Genomic DNA, 15,874 nt, shown 5'->3' with positions numbered 1-15,874 from the left:
GTCAGGAGTTCAAGACTAACCTGACTAAGATGGTGAAACCCCTTCTCTACTAAATATACAAAAATTAGCCAGGCATGGTGATAGGCACCTGTAATCCCAGCTACTCAGGGGGCTGAGGCAGGAGAATCACTTGAACCCTAATGGCAGAGGTTGCAGTGAGCCAGGATAGCACCACTGCACTCCAGTCTGGGGGATAGAGAGACTTTGTCTCCAAAAAAAAAAAGACACAAAAGTGAAAAAGTCACTTATAAATTTAAAACTGTTTTAACTCACATCATATACAGCTGAGTGAAACCCCCAGTCAGATGGTATATCAAGATTGCTGCTGTCAACACGGGCAACTGGAGTAACAGGTCTCTAAACCAGCCAGAACACTCATGGATTCTGTATTAGTCAGTCTGCAACGTTTGTTGGGGAGCATGGGGTGTGACCCTGAAGGGAGAGCTTCATCCTCTAACTTATCCACACTGGGCTCCACGTGAATGGCAGCTGGTCATCTACCTCATGATTTAACTTGGGATCAAATGTGCTCTTCCTGGAAGCTGCCTTTAAGGCAGGGAATGTTCAGGGTAGCTGAAATCTGCAGAAGCTGGCAGCCCGGGAGCATGATGCTTCAATCCAGGGCTGGCCAGCAGCAGTGCTGTGACAGGCCCAGGCGATCTTTGGTGTCCTGAACCATGATTATGTGTTTATTGAGAGCTTATTATATACTAGGCATTGCACTGAGCATTGCGCATGGGTTCTCAGATTTAATCTTCACAACAGTTCTGTGAGCAATAACCTAGAATCATTCTTATTTTATAGATGAGGCACTGCAGTTCATAAAGGTGAACTTTTCCCAAGTAGTAAGTGGTGGAACTGGGCCTCGAGCCCAGGTGCTCTGATATTGTCTCTTATCTTCCTTACCCTGTCAAAACCTGACTTCAGTAATGGTGTTAGAGAGACATATTAATGCCAGGTATAAATACCCGCTGAGAGGCAGTGTGGTGCAGGGGTCCGGGTCATGGACTTCGGAGTCAGTCTATCCAGCACAGGTGAGTTTGATCCTGGCCCCACACCTTCCCTGTGTGAATGGATAAATGACCTAACTCTCCAACCCTCTGCGTCCGAATCTGTAAGGTTCTGGTAACAGCCACAAGTCCCATAGGCATGAGATGAAATGATATCTACAAAACTCCTGGCACACGGCATCCTCTCAATAAATGTTCACTGTGATTATTATCCACAAGGAGTTATGTGTGAAGGTTCATCTGATGGAATATCTGTGATTTGCCAATTAAACATTACTGAAGCCAAAAGAAATGAACCTAGCCCAGGTGTGGTGGCTCACACCTGTAATATCAGCACTTTGGGAAGTTGAGGTAGGCAGATCACTGGAGGTCTGGAGTTGGAGACCAGCCTGGCCAAACTGATGAAACTTCTTCTCTACTAAAAATACAAAAATAAGCTGGGCATGGTGGCGCACGCCTGTAATCCCAGCTACTTGGGAGGCTGAGGCCGGAGAATTGCTTGAACCTAGGAGGCAGAGGTTGTAGTGAGCTGAGATCATGTTCAGCCTGGGAACAGAGTGAGCTTCTGTCTCAAAAAAAAAAAAAAAAAAAAAAAAAATCTAAATGATAGAAGTTTTAAGACTCTGTGCTCAGGTTTTTAATTAAGTCATAATGAAATGCCTGCTTAATTGTATGAAATTCAAATGATACAGAAATAATAGAGTCAAGTTGTCTTTAGTCACCCCATGGATTCTGACTTCTCATCAGTTTCATGGGGAGCCCTGACAAAGAGCAGAGCAACCTTCTCTTGGCATCTGGGAATTTCCCATGTAGCCTGTGACCTGCATCTTGGGGAGTGGCCTTTCATTTAGCCTATGGCTCCAGGATCCTCCTCCTGCTGCTCCTATTGACAGCAGGCTGGGAATCCCAAGTGCAAGAAAGGAGATGCCAGGTAGGGCAGAGAAGCACCAGATTCAGGAAGGCAGGTTCCAGCTCTGCTCTGACCCAGCTGGCTGTGTGATTGGAGCCCTCACGTAATGATTGTGAAATGAGGGTTTGTAACTAGAGAATCATCAGGGCCATTTTCAAAGAGTCATTTCGCTCGATCCCCTCCTGTTACAGATGCGGGAAAGGTAAGCCACATCCAGTGCCCAGGCTCACATATTTGGTACATACTTGGTAAATGGCAGAGTAAAGGCTGGAAAGAACCCCTTCTTGCTAATTCTCGTGGCTTGAACATCGGTGGCACGTGAGTTGTGAACGCTTTGCTTTTCTCTCTCATCCAGTTTCTCATAAATGCGAGCCCTTTAAAGCTCTGAAATTACCTCATTCTAATAGTCCAAATGTCTTCTTGGGGACTAGCAGAGTGGTTCCAGGTGTGAATGGGGGTACACATGACAGAGAAGATCCCCATGTGGAGAGACACAGGGCATGAGAGCACCCGCCATCTGCAGCTGCCGGGACACCAGTGTCCTTCAGGTGGGAGGTGGCCCCTCCCCAATTATGGCTGCTGTGGGCTGCTAATCAAAGCCTTAACTGCTGCGAGTAGCAACAGTAGCCACCTGTGTGGGCCCAGCCACTGCTGCCTTTCTCACTCCCTTGGCCATTGTCACCCTTTCTACCTTCAGCTGGGGACCTTGACAACAGCCTTGTCTAGGAAGAAATCCAGAGGGAGTTCCTGGTGTCTGTGCACTTCATGGGGATGGAAATCACTTTGACATCTGCCAATGACTTGGGATGACAGAGTCATTATTGCTGGAGTGCAGAATTCTAATTCTCTCACAACCATGCTCTCCTAGACTGAATTCCAGGGCTCCTGTTAGCCTTTCTACCCAAGAGGTGCTCTTTCCTGCCTGTCCTGGCTTTGCAGTGGTTTATAGAGCTTGCTTTTTCCCCAAATGGGTGGAAGCTTCTGCTTCTTCTTTATTGTTATATATTTTTCTTTTTATTTCATTTTTCTTTCCTTGTGACAGCCTTGCTCTGTCGCTGAGGCTCGAGTGCAGTGGTGTAGTCACACTGCAGCCTCGACCTTCTTGGCTCAAGTGATCCTCCCACCTCATCCTCTCAAGTAGCTGGGTCTACAGGTGCATGCCACCACTCCCCGCTAATTTTTGTATTTTTTGTAGAGATGGGGTCTTGCTATGTTGCCCAGGCTGGTCTCAAACTTCTGGCCTCCAGTGATTTGTCCACCCCAGTCTTCCAAAGTGCTGGGATTACAAGCGTAAGCCACTATGCCCAGCCTGCTTTTTTCTTTTATACTCTATTGGTGGTCTGCTCTCCTGTAGCCTCAGCTGAAACCTCTTCCTGGCCAATTTAGATTCACAGATCTCCTGTTTAACCCAGAAGACAAACTCAGCCTTCTGTGTGTATGTTGGCAATAAGTCTAGAAAGGTCTCTCACCCGCCTCCCTAACAAGGAAAGAGTCTTCAGAGAAAGACTTTCGGAAAGCAACCCCGGTGTCTGAATTGCCCTGAGGGCTGTGGTTCTGTGCTGTTCCCTGCCACCAAATACAACAGCTGAGTGACCTATCACTGAGAAAGACAAAGTTCATAAGGCTGAGAGAGAAAGGTGAGGGGAAAGGGCCTTCTGTGGCTCCCGAGGGGGAATCAGAGGTAAGAATGGGATACAGATCTCTGTGAATAAAGCAACCAGAGAAGAGACTCGGGGTTGCTAGATTTGGGTTGAGGTGTGCGACTTCCCATCAGCCACTAACCTTGTTTCTTCATTTCCTGTGTGGCAGGAGAGGGTTGGGTTAAAGGGCCTCCTCTGGAAAAAGCATTCAATCAGCAAACCATCATCTCCTCTCCACAGGGTTAGAGGCCAGGGCTGTGGAGGAGGCCACAGAATCTTAGCCATGGTCCCTGTTCTGAGGGAATCTGTGATCTTAGAGAGACAGGTGCGTCGACTGGTGGTGGGATAAGTCCATTGTGCTGGATTTTGTGCTGACTCAAAGGTCTTATTTCCTTTTCTTTTGTGGTATATATTTGACGTGTACAGCATGATGTTTTGCAATACATATCCACAGTGAAATGAATACTACAGTCTAGCAAATTATCATATCCATCTTCTGACAGTTACCTTTTGTGTGTGTGTGTGTGGGCGGGGAGAGAACACCTGAAATCCACACTCTTCGCCAATTTCCAGCATACAATACAGTGTTATTAGCTATGGTCATCATGCTTATTTCAACCACAGGGATTTAGAAAGGGATGAGAACAGAGGTCTGGGAAGCTTTGAGGAGGAGGGAAGGACCTGGAAGGATGGTTAGAATGTGAGTGGGGGAGGGGAGAAGAGAACCACCCAGGTGCAAGGAGCAGAGAATGAAGAAGAGAGCACAGCGTGTCTGTAGGACCTGGAGGAGCCTTGAGGCAGCTGCACCTGTTGGAAGAAGTAGCTGAATAAATTGGATGGGCCCGTGAAATAAGGCCCTAAAAGCTCCTGGGTTCCTCCCTCCCTCCCTGTTTTAGAGGTTTAGAGATAAAATTGCTCAAATTAAAGAAACCAAAAAGGCAGTCGTCCTCAATCCTGGTGGCACATGAGAAAATTAAGGATGCTGGACTCCTCCAGAAATTCTCATGTAATTGTTCTGAAAAGGGGATCTAAATGTAGTTTTCCTTCCTTCCCTTCCTCCTTCCTCCCTCCCTCCCTCCCTCCCTCCCTCCCACCCTTCCATCCTTCCTCTCTCTCTCTCTGCAACTATTTGGGTGTGAGGTGATAAGGTGTGAAATAAAATAGCAGCAATCAAAATGGAAAAGAAATGAACATAAAGAGATGTGTTTAGGGGAAAATATGCTAGCTATCTTCACTAATGAAACATAGCTGGGTTAAAGAGAGATTCTATTCATTTCCTTAAAATATTGGTTGTGCACTTACCATATGCCTCATTCTGAATCAAGCTATGGAAAATTCAGAGGTCAAGACCCTTGTCCTATCTTCAAGGAGTTTATATGTAATAGATCATAAAGAAAATCATCACAATATGAGAAGAATATAAAAGCTAGCTTAAGGGTAATTTTTAAAAAAGTTGTAAAGAGGGCCGGGCGCGGTGGCTCAAGCCTGTAATCCCAGCACTTTGGGAGGCTGAGGCGGGTGGATCACGAGGTCAAGAGATCGAGACCATCCTGGTCAACATGGTGAAACCCCGTCTCTACTAAAATTACAAAAAATTAGCTGGGCATGGTGGCGCGTGCCTGTAATCCCAGCTACTCAGGAGGCTGAGGCAGGAGAATTGCCTGAACCCAGGAGGTGGAGGTTGCGGTGAGCCGAGATCGCGCCATTGCACTCCAGCCTGGGTAACAAGAGCGAAACTCCTCTCAAAAAGAAAAAAAAAAAAAGTTGTAAAGATACAAAGAGTAGAGAGGCAGAGTTTTCCTCTTGAGGAGAGAGTGAAGGACAGTCTACAGAGGTACCACTTAGCTGCAGTTTGAAGCCTGGGGAGGTTTTCAGCAGGGTAGGTGGGGGAAGGGACCCTCACATGGGAGGCATCGCTAGGTGTAAGAGAAGGCATAAAAATGACTGGCTGCAATGAATGGCAGAATGAATGCATAGTGACAAACAGCCTGGTCTCTAAGAAGCATGAGGTGTATGGAGGGCTTGGTGGAGAAGGAAAAGGTTAGATAGGTGGGTTGAAATCAGATTTTTAAAAACGTTAATTTAAAAAAAAAAAAGTTAACAGTATATTCTATTCTTATTTTTTTTTTTTTTTTTTTTTTTTTTTTTTTTTTTTTTTTTTTTTTTTTTTGAGCTGGAGTCCCATTCTGTCACCCAGGTTGGAGTCCAGTGGTGTGATCTCGGCTCACTGCAACCTCAGCCTCCTGGGTTCAAGTGATTCTTCCTGTCTCAGCCTCCCAAGCAGCTGGGACTACAGGCACGTGCCATGATGCTTGGCTAATTTTTGTATTTTTAGTAGAGATGGAGTTTTTGCCATGTTGGCCAGGCTGGTCTTGAACTCCCGACCTCAGGTGATCCACCCACCTTGGCCTCCCAAAGTGCTGGGATTACAGGCATGAGCCACCACACCCAGCCTATTTCTTGATCTTAGCAGTGGTTATATGGGTGTCTATAGGTATTTCTTTAAATATGTATATAAGCATTACAAACTTTCTTCGTGTAAATTATATTTCACAGTTTAAAAATGTTTAAGGAAGAGTATAAAATCAAAATAATTATCACAAACATATAACGTCTAACAATACAATTTTAAACTATATCAGATACTTAGAAAAAATATAAAAATTCACAGTTGTAGTTGGAAAAGTTCATTCATGGATATGAATGGGCAAAAATATGATTAAAAATATATGGCCAAGTGTGGTGGCTCGCAGCTGTAATCCTAGCAGTTTGGGAGGCTGAGGAGGCAGATCACTTGAGGCCAGGAGTTTGAGACCAGCCTGGACAACATGGGGAAAACCCATCATTAATAAAAATACAAAAATTAGCCAGGCATTGTGGTACAGACCTGTAATCCCAGTTACTTGGGAAGCTGAGGCATGAGAATTGCTTGAACTTGGGAGATGGAGGTTGCAGTGAGTCAAGATCCTGCCTGGGTGACAGAGCAAGACTCTGCCTCAAAAAAAAAAAAATTATATATATATATATATATATATATATATATATATATGTGTGTGTGTGTGTGTGTATATATTATGTATATATATGTATATATGTGTGTGTGGGTGTGTGTGTACCTATCATAAACAGAAAACATTCTTTTTGAGTATACCTAAAACATTTGCAATAATGGATCACATATTAGGCCATAAAGGAAGCTTCAGTAAATTCTGAAGAATCAATCCCATTCTGACAATGTTTTCCAAATACAATGCCATCACAGAATTAATGTTTTTAGTAGGATGGCTAAAATAAAGTCTTGCTTATTTAGAAACTAGATAGCATACTATTAAATAACATTTGGACTAAAAAATAAATACTTAGAAGTGAATAAAATACTACGTGATTGAATTTGTGTAGCACATCTAAAGCAGTACTTAAAGGCAACTTTATAGTCTTAAATACATTAACAAACAAAAAAGTTAAAAACAAATGAGGTTCCCTAATGAGATATTACTTCACACTCACTAGGATAGCTACTATAAGAAACCAGAAAATAACAAGTGTTTTGAGGATCAGCTTAACTTTTAAATTAGATATTATTTGCGTATGATAACCTGTACACATTTTAGAAGTCTGATTTTTTAAGGTCTTGAATACCCAGATAAGGGATTTGGATGGCTGGAGGTCATAAGATACAGTAAGAAATTTAACAGACTGGCATTGAATCACAGTTTAGTCATGTGCTCACTGTGTGATCTTGGACAAATTACTTGAGTCTCAGGGCTTCATTTCCTCATCTCCAGCAGTGATAGGAATACACCCCTGGGGAATGTGGAAAGGATCAAATAAAGTATTGTATGCAATGTATACCTCTTTCTTGGATATTCAACCTGATGGAATCCATCTTTTTCTTATAAAAACCTGATTGAGGCCCTTATTATAGAAAACACCTGGCAGCTGCTGCCTCGGTTTTATCTTCCAACTCTGATCTCCATTCTGAACACTGTAACCAAATTAGTCTCTGTTCAGCTTTGCTTTCCCCATTCTATTCCTTCCACAAAAGCTTTTGGTGAGCCCCCACTGGCCTCAGGCGAAAATCTGAATGCCTTAGATTATAGTTCAAGGCCTTCTGAAGTCTGTCCTCATTCTGCTTTGCTACTTTCTGCTCCTCTATAATTGTAGTTTCACTTTATTTATTTATTTAAAGACAGTGTCTCACTTTCACCCAGGCTGGAGTGCAGTGGTGTGATCTCGGCTCATTGCAGCCTCTGACTCCTGGGTTCAAGCGATCCTTCCTGTCTCAGCCTCCAGAGTAGCTGGAATTACAGGCACATGCCACCACATCCAGCTAATTTTTTAATTTCTTTTAGAGATGGGGTTTCACCATGTTGGCCAGGATGGTCTCAAACTCCTGACCTCAGGTGATCTGCCCGTCTTTGCCTCCCAATGGATTACAGGGGTGAGCCACCACATTCGGCCTAATTGTAGTTTTAAAACTGTGAAATCCTCTATAAACTCTGATGTGCTAGAAAATAAACAAAGGACAAGAAAAAAAAGAACCCCAAACTCTGAAAGATACAGAATGCAGAACTCTTAGTTCAAATGGAATCTTTTGTTCAAAAACATTGCAGCTCCATCTATAAGGCATATGAGAGTGAAGCTTTTGGTTGAAGCCAGGATGGGGGTCCCGGATCGACTTCCTCTCCCCTCCCATTTTTTTCCTTTCCATTCCTACCTGCTTAGTTCCCTGAGATAAGTCTCTTCAGGATATGGTTTGAAACCCATCGCCTTCCGGGAATGTCCTTAGGTAGGAATCGGTCCTCTCTCCTCAAGGAACAAGGGGGTCACTGAACTCAATGTGTGTTTCCCTCCACTGGGCCTCTCGCCTGACCCTCCTCTGGTTGTTTGCTCATCAGTTCAGGACCCTGCCTCATAAAAGGCCCCCTCTGTGATGTAATGTTGACATGCTCAGCTATGCCTCTGGCATGAGCGCAAGAGCAATTTTAATCATGCTTTCTTCTAGCAGCCGTAGAGCAGCCAAGGGTATCACAACAAATCACCGCCCAGTGAAAACAGTTTAACAGGGGACTGTTTGATGTGGTACAAGCATTCCTTCGGTCTGATTTCACCTAGAAAATGTTGTGTCCAGCACAGTGGTTTTCAAGCCTGCAGATGGGGCCTCAGAACCTGTGTTTGCAGATAATCCCCTGAGTTCAGAACCTGTATCATGAGCAGGAGAGAATAGCTAAGGAGAATGGCAATTTTGAGTTGAGTGCAGGGGTGTGGGGAGGATGGTACACTCAGTGATGAGAATATGTGCTGTGCTCCACGTGGTTATCACATTTCCCCACTTGAAGGAACAGAAGAGTTGAAAGTACAGAAGAAGTAGGCTTTCAGAGGGTTGTCTTGCTTTCAATTTTGAGCAGATGGAGTTTAAAACGCCTGTGGGCCAGTGCAGTGCAGATATCCAGCAGGTAGTTGGAAATTTGAGTCTGGGACTCAAGAGTGAGGGGTGATGTGATGTTCCAGAATCATCTATATGAAGGAGAGAGTTAAAGATGTAAAAGGGATGAGGTTTTTAAGGAAGAGAGGGCAGCCTTGTGAAATGCCTGTGGTTAGTTTCAGAAGAAGAGAGTAGAGTGAGTAAAGGAGGCGGGAGATGTGGCCGGAAAGGAACAACAGAGGCTTACCTGCCAACTCACAGGGAGGGAAGAGCTTCTAGGAGGAGGAGGTAGGTGGGTGGCCCGTGGGGTGTGATGTGGTTGGGCTTTGTGTCCCTACCCCAATTTTTTTGTTTGTTTTTGAGTCGGAGTCTCATGCTGTTGCCCAAGCTGGAGTGCACTGCTGCCATCTCTGCTCACTGCAACCTCCGCTTCCCAGGTTCAAGAGGTTCTCCTGCCTTAGCCTCCCGAGTAGCTGGAATTACAGGCACCTGACACCACGCCTGGATAATTAATTTTTGTATTTTCGGTACAGATGGGGTTTCATCATATTGGCCAGGCTGGTCTTGAACACCTGACCTCAGGTGATCCACCCACCACAGCTTCCCAAAGTGCTGGAATTACAGGTGTGAACCACTGTGTCCGGCCAAATCTCATTTTGAATTGTAATCCTCACATGTCAAGGGAGGGAAGTGACTGGATGACGGGGGTGATTTTTCCCATGCTATTCTTGTGATAATGAGTGAATTCTCATGAGGTCTGATGGTTTTACAATTGGTAGTTTTTTTGTGCTTTCATACAGTCTCTCTCGCCTGTCGCCATGTAAGATGAGCCTGCTACCCCTTCTGCCATGACCCTATGTTTCCTGAGGCTTCCCAAGACATGTGGAATTGTGAGTCAATTAAATCTCTTTTCTTTATAAATTACCAGGTCTTGGGAAATTCTTTATAGCAGTGTGAAAACGGACTAATACAGGGTAGATGTTATCTACAGTTCCTGGGGAGGATAAAAGGTGAGAAGAGGTCAGGACTTTGGAATTCAGGATTACCTTGCTGTGTGTATGATGGGAATAGGTGGTTTTCATGGGCCTGAGAGCTGAGTGGGAAGTGAAAAGTCTCTTTTCCCTTCCTGGGACTTCATAGAGATCATTTCAATCTGAAAAGTCTCCTGACCACCTTCTTACTCTTGCTTTATACAGAAAATATTATTTTTAAGAAATCTGGCTGGTGTGGTGGGTCACACCTGCAATCCCAGCACTTTGGGAGTCTGAGGTGAGTGGATCTCTTGAGGTCAGGAGTTCGAGACCAGCCTGGCCAACATGACAAAACCCCATCTCTGTTAAAAATAAAAAAATTAGCTGGGTGTGATAGTGCATACTTGTAATCCCAGCTACTTGGGAGGCTGAGGCATGAGAATCGCATGAAACGGGAGGCAGAGATTGTGGTGAGCCAAGACTATGCCACTGCACACCTGGGCAACAGAGTGAGACTCTTTGTTTGTTTGTTTGTTTGTGAAAGAGCAGGCTTTATTGGGAAGCAGATTGCACAGTGACCAACAGACGAAGGCCACCCAAAGGGCAGTCCAAAAGACACAGGATATTTTGTTAATAACATGATATCCAAGACACATGGTACTCCAAGAGACAGAGGATGTTTTGTTAATAAAGATCAATGGGAACAGAAATTCCTCTGGGCAACTTCCCCAACCTCATCCCTTTTAGGGATCAAGAAATCTCCCAAGCATTCCCCTGATGGCAGCTGTGGTTCACTATAGATAGAGCCCCTCAGGGGTGCTTTCCTGTTTCTTATAAAGAATATTTATTTAGATTTTTGAAGTCTTCATTTGTTACTTTCATTCTATGTTATCTTAAGGCCATCAGACCAGCTTCTCTACAGATTGCCTTGATGTCAGCACCAGAGAGATCATCTTTAGCTATAATCACGTTGTCCCGGGTTACCTCATTGGCCAGTGTCATTCTGCTTGTGTGAATCTGAAAGATGCACGTCTTAGTCTTTCCATCAGGCAGGGGGAACTCAATCTTCCTGTCAATGCGGCCTGGTCTGATAAGTGCTGGATCCAAAGGTTCTATTTGGTTTGCGGCCATGATAACTTTCACATCTCTTCTAGAATCAAATTCATCCAACTGGTTTAACAGTTCCAACGTTGTTCTCTGAATTTCTCCACCAGAATTTGAGTCATATCTTTTTGTTCCAATGGTGTCAATTTCATCAAGAAACAATGGATGGTGCATGTTCTTCAGCAACTCAAAGCAATTCCCGTACAAGTTTGGGCCCATACCTGAGTACTTCTGAGTAAATTCAGAGACAACCACTCTCAAGAAAGTGGCTGAGGTTTGGTTTGCTACTGCTTTGGCTAACAAGGTTTTACCTGTGCCTGGTGGGCCATAGACAATGACCTCCTTAGGAGGCTGTATACTCGTCTCTTCATAATATTCAGGATGGGTGAGAGGAAGCTCCAAAGATTCCTTAATTTCCTGAATTGGGTTGTCAAACTCCCCATTATTGGCATAGGTCTCCTGGGGGGCCTTTCCACCTTCATCGTTGTGACCTTGTAGCTGAGCAGGACCGAGCCGCCAGCTTCCAGTGGTTCCTTTTCTACAAATGAAAGAATGCTGACGTAGTGTTCTGAGCCCACAGATGTAGACACGATGGCATGATTGTCATCAGTGATCTCTTGTAAGGTTCCTACTGCCACTGAGGTCCCCCTCAGATCATCTATTTATGATCTCTTCTCCTCCTGCTTTTCTTCTAATGGTTTCACTTGTTCCTGATCTCTAATGAATTCTTCCTCCATGAGAAGACAGTCTTTCATTCTAACTTCAGTAATTTTAACCAGCACCAAGTGTGAGGTGTCACCAGTGGCAGTTCGCTGGCAGCATCTGGTCTCTTTGTTTTCTTCTTCTTTTCCCCACCTTAGTTGCTACAGGAGGTTCATGTTTCCTTTTCTTGCCCTTGGCATCCTTCTTGCCATCTCCACAACCATTACCACCACTCTGACTTTGACCCTTTTTGTCTTGGCCACTTGAGCCCGAGACTCTTAAAAAAAAAAAAAAAAAAAAAAAAAGAAATCCAATTACTCAACAAAGACTGATTAAGCCTAGAATCACTGATTGTTGTGATTTTTAATGTTGAGGCCCTCTAAAGGTGAGGTTTAACTTCTTTGATGGGGAAGAAATTTTGCATTGAAGAGGTTCTTCAACCTTTTAAACCCTTGCAGGTAATTGAGTTCCAGAACCTGTCATTGCCAAATCCCTGTGAGGGCTTTGCTTTGGAACCTTTTAAAAGCTATCTTCAGAGGGCCATCTTTTTTGGTGTATTCTTGCTGGTGAGAGAGGGAGGGTCTCCAGGAAGCTCAGAATCTCTCAGCTGTCCAAACACCCCAGCAGAGCTTCTGACAATGGATTCAGAGTGAGATGGTTCTGTCACAGGAATGTGAGATAGGTCTGTTTAGGGTCCAGTGTCATTTTCTAACCATCGATAACTTGACCTTTTTTCTTTCTTTCCTTCCCTTCCTCCCTCCCTCCCTCCCTCCCTCTCTCTCTCCCTTCTTTCTTTTCCTTCCCTCCCTCCCTTCCTTCCTTCCTTCCTTCTTTCCTTCTTTCCATCCTTCCATCCCTCTATCCTTTTCCTTGATGGAATTTCACTCTGTTGCCCAGGCTGGAGTGCAGTGGCTCAACCTCAGCCCACTGCAAACTCCGCCTCTTGGGTTCAAGCAATTCTCCTGCCTCAACCTCCCAAGTAGCTGGGACTACAGGCATGTGCCACCATGCCCAGCTGATTTTTTTATATTTTTAATAGAGACTGGGTTTCACTGTGTTGGCCAGGCTGATCTTGAACTCACGACCTCAAGTGATCTGCCTGCCTTGGCCTCTCGGAGTCCTGGGATTACAGAAGTGAGCTGCTGAACCCAGTTGTTTTCTCTAGTTAGTACAAATATCTATACTGAGAACCCTCTTTCTAGAACAAATTCTATGTTTGCTTTGAAAATCCTGTGTATATGTATGCCTCAATAAATGTTTGTTGAATAGAAAAACTGGTGATTGTATTATTTGGCACTTTTATATATTTTTTGCATCCTTATTCTTTATTTTAAAATTTTGTCTTTTTACTATGAAATGTTTCAAATAATACAGAAAAGTACAACGTGTACAATGAGCACATAAAGATTAACTTTCTTTTTTTGGAGACAGTATCTGGCTCTGTTGCTCAGGCTGGAGTGCAGTGGCACGATCTTCCTTTCCTCCCTCCCTCCCTCCCTCCCTCCCTTCCTTCCTTCCTTCCTTCCTTCCTCTTCCTTCCACTGCAGCCTCTGACTCCTGGGCTTAAGCAATCCTCCCATCTGAGCCTCCAGAGTAGCTGGGAGTAGGACTACAGGCATGAACCGCCATGCCCAGCTAATTTCTTTTGTATTTTTTGTAGAGGCAGGGTTTTGCCATGTTGCCCATGCTGGTCTTAAACTCTTGAGCTCAAGCAATCCACCCACCTTAGCCTCCCAAAGTGCTGGATTAAAGGTGTGAGCCACTATGCCTGGGCATATTTAACAATTTTTTTTTAACATTTTGTGATATTTGCTTCATATGAAAACATTATATATATGTACATATATATTATTTTTTCCTAAATATTTAAAAGTTACATACATCAAGAAGTTTCACCTTTAAATACTTTAGCATATGTCTCTCAAAATGACATGCTCCTACATAACCATGATGACAATATCACACCTAATTAAAATAATAATTATGCTCCAGTGTATATTAAGATTTCTTCAGTTGTCCCCAAAATATTTGTATATCTGGTTTGTTCAAAATAAGATCTAATCAAGAGCATTCCTCTTTTTCTAGAACAATCATTCCTTCCCTTTCCCTCCTCTCAAGTATGTCAACTTGATGAAGAGAGATTGGGCTACTTAAGAATGTCCACATTCAGGATTTATCTGATGGGTTCCTCATAGTATCACTTGACTTGTTCTTCTGTCTCCTGTGTTTTCTGTATCTGACAGTTATGACAAACTGAAGACTTAATTAGATTGAAACCGAACCTGTTTGGTAAGAAACTTCATGGGGGATGCTGTGCACTTCATCCTGTGTCACATCAGGTGGCACATACTGACCAGTGTCCTACTATTGGTGATGCTATGCTTGGTCATTGATTTAAGGTGCTGACAGCCAGATAGCTCCATTGTAAAGTTATACTTCTATCTTTGAGACTGGAGAGTAATCTGTGGGATAATTCTTAGGTATTTTGTGAAAATCTAGTTCACCGTCATCAACTTTCATTTAAGGCTTTTAGCATCCATTGATTATTTTTGCTTGAATCAATTATTTTATAAGAAAACAAATACCGATGGTTTTTTACAAAAATTAACTGGGCATGGTGGCAGACACCTGTAATCCCAGCAACTCAGGAGGCTGAGGCACTAGAATTGCTTGAACCCAGAAGGTGGAGGTTGCAGTGAACCAAGATTGTACCACTGCACTCCAGCCTGGGTGACAGAGTGAGACTCTGTCTCAAAAAAAAATTCCAACTTTACAATTCCTTCTGTATATATTAGCTAGCATTTACTTGTAAATGCTAGATAAATGGTTGTTTCTTCCCTTTAATTGCAATTTTCAGAGTCAGAAGTTGAGATAACAGTCACTCTGTTATGTCATTATGGACTCTATGAGCTCATAGATTTAAAAAATATATTCAGTGTGTTTTATTAAATTACAGTCATTATAGTTTTTAATATGAAATTGTCAAAAATGCACCCAGTGAAAGGTTCTTTAAGCTAGCTTTTCAGTCTTTTTAACATGTCCCTATAATTTTTGAACATTTTCTTAGTTTCTGCCACAAGATGTCCCAGACTCGTGTTCTGCATTTCTTGACCCAAATCTGGGTTAGCCATTCCTTCAAGGAGTTCTGGGTCCCTTCAGTGGAAAAAGGGTATTTAGTTACCAAAACTTGTGCTTCATGTATGCTCGTGGCTGCTGGGTTTTCACATGACAAAACTTAGACCCTTTCAGTGGGCAGAATGAGGAAATACATATTTGAAAGATTATGAGTTTGTATTGATATTTCCAAATTTAACAATTCAACATTGCATTGTTTTACTTAACACCTTCGATTTTCTCTCTATACTGTTATTTTAGTTCCTAATATTACCATAATTAGTTGTTTGGATTCTCTTTTTCCCTCTCTCTCTTTCTGAGAGAGAGATAAAATTACCTCTGAGAGAGAGAGACTGCTTCAAAATAATGTACCAATATTTTTACTAGCCATAGAACTGCTAAATGAAATTTAAGATTGCTTGGCAGAAGTGTGCCACCAAGCATGCATTAAGTACTGACTTCAAAGTCCCTAGAAGGAACTCTCCTTTGGATGAATATTTATAATATTGCTAGTTTTATTTACTTTCATTTGTTTTCAGTTCCAGGATTTGCTTTATTTTTTTTCCTCATAGGGTTTAACTCTATTATATGTAAAAGTCTTTGCATGGTTTAAAAATTGAAACTGTATGAAAACAGGTACTTGGAGAAGCTTGTCTCTAATCTCTTCTTGTTTATTCTGCCTCTCTCCTATAAGCAATCATTTTTTACTTGTTTTTATTTTAAAAAACTTCTCTTTGCAGACCAGGGCTAACTCATAGGTCATGTGTCCAGAGTTGACTAGGTAATCATTCTTATTGGTTTCTAATTTATTCTTTTGATGTTTCTGTTTGTAAATAAAGGCCATTTATATGTGTATATTACTATTATTTGAAATTCATAGCATTATATTATATATTTTTCCTTTTTTAAAATAAAAGTCTTAATCTCATTATTATTTACCATGAATTTTTCACTGAACACACACTGAGGGTCACACCATATCAATGGATAGAATGTTT

At 42.7% G+C, this 15,874-nt stretch overlaps 1 pseudogene; it reads right to left on the bottom strand.

Moving 5' to 3' along the window:
- Positions 1-10,750: 10,750 nt before the first annotated feature.
- On the bottom strand, positions 10,751-12,002 carry LOC101048842 (26S proteasome regulatory subunit 4 pseudogene; annotated as a pseudogene).
- Positions 12,003-15,874: the final 3,872 nt, after the last annotated feature.

This window comes from Saimiri boliviensis, chromosome 4 (genome assembly GCF_048565385.1).
Source record: "Saimiri boliviensis isolate mSaiBol1 chromosome 4, mSaiBol1.pri, whole genome shotgun sequence".
Classification (NCBI taxonomy): domain Eukaryota; kingdom Metazoa; phylum Chordata; class Mammalia; order Primates; family Cebidae; genus Saimiri; species Saimiri boliviensis.
The sequence above is the reverse complement of the archived record's forward strand: the minus strand, read 5'-3'. Positions and strand labels throughout refer to the sequence as shown.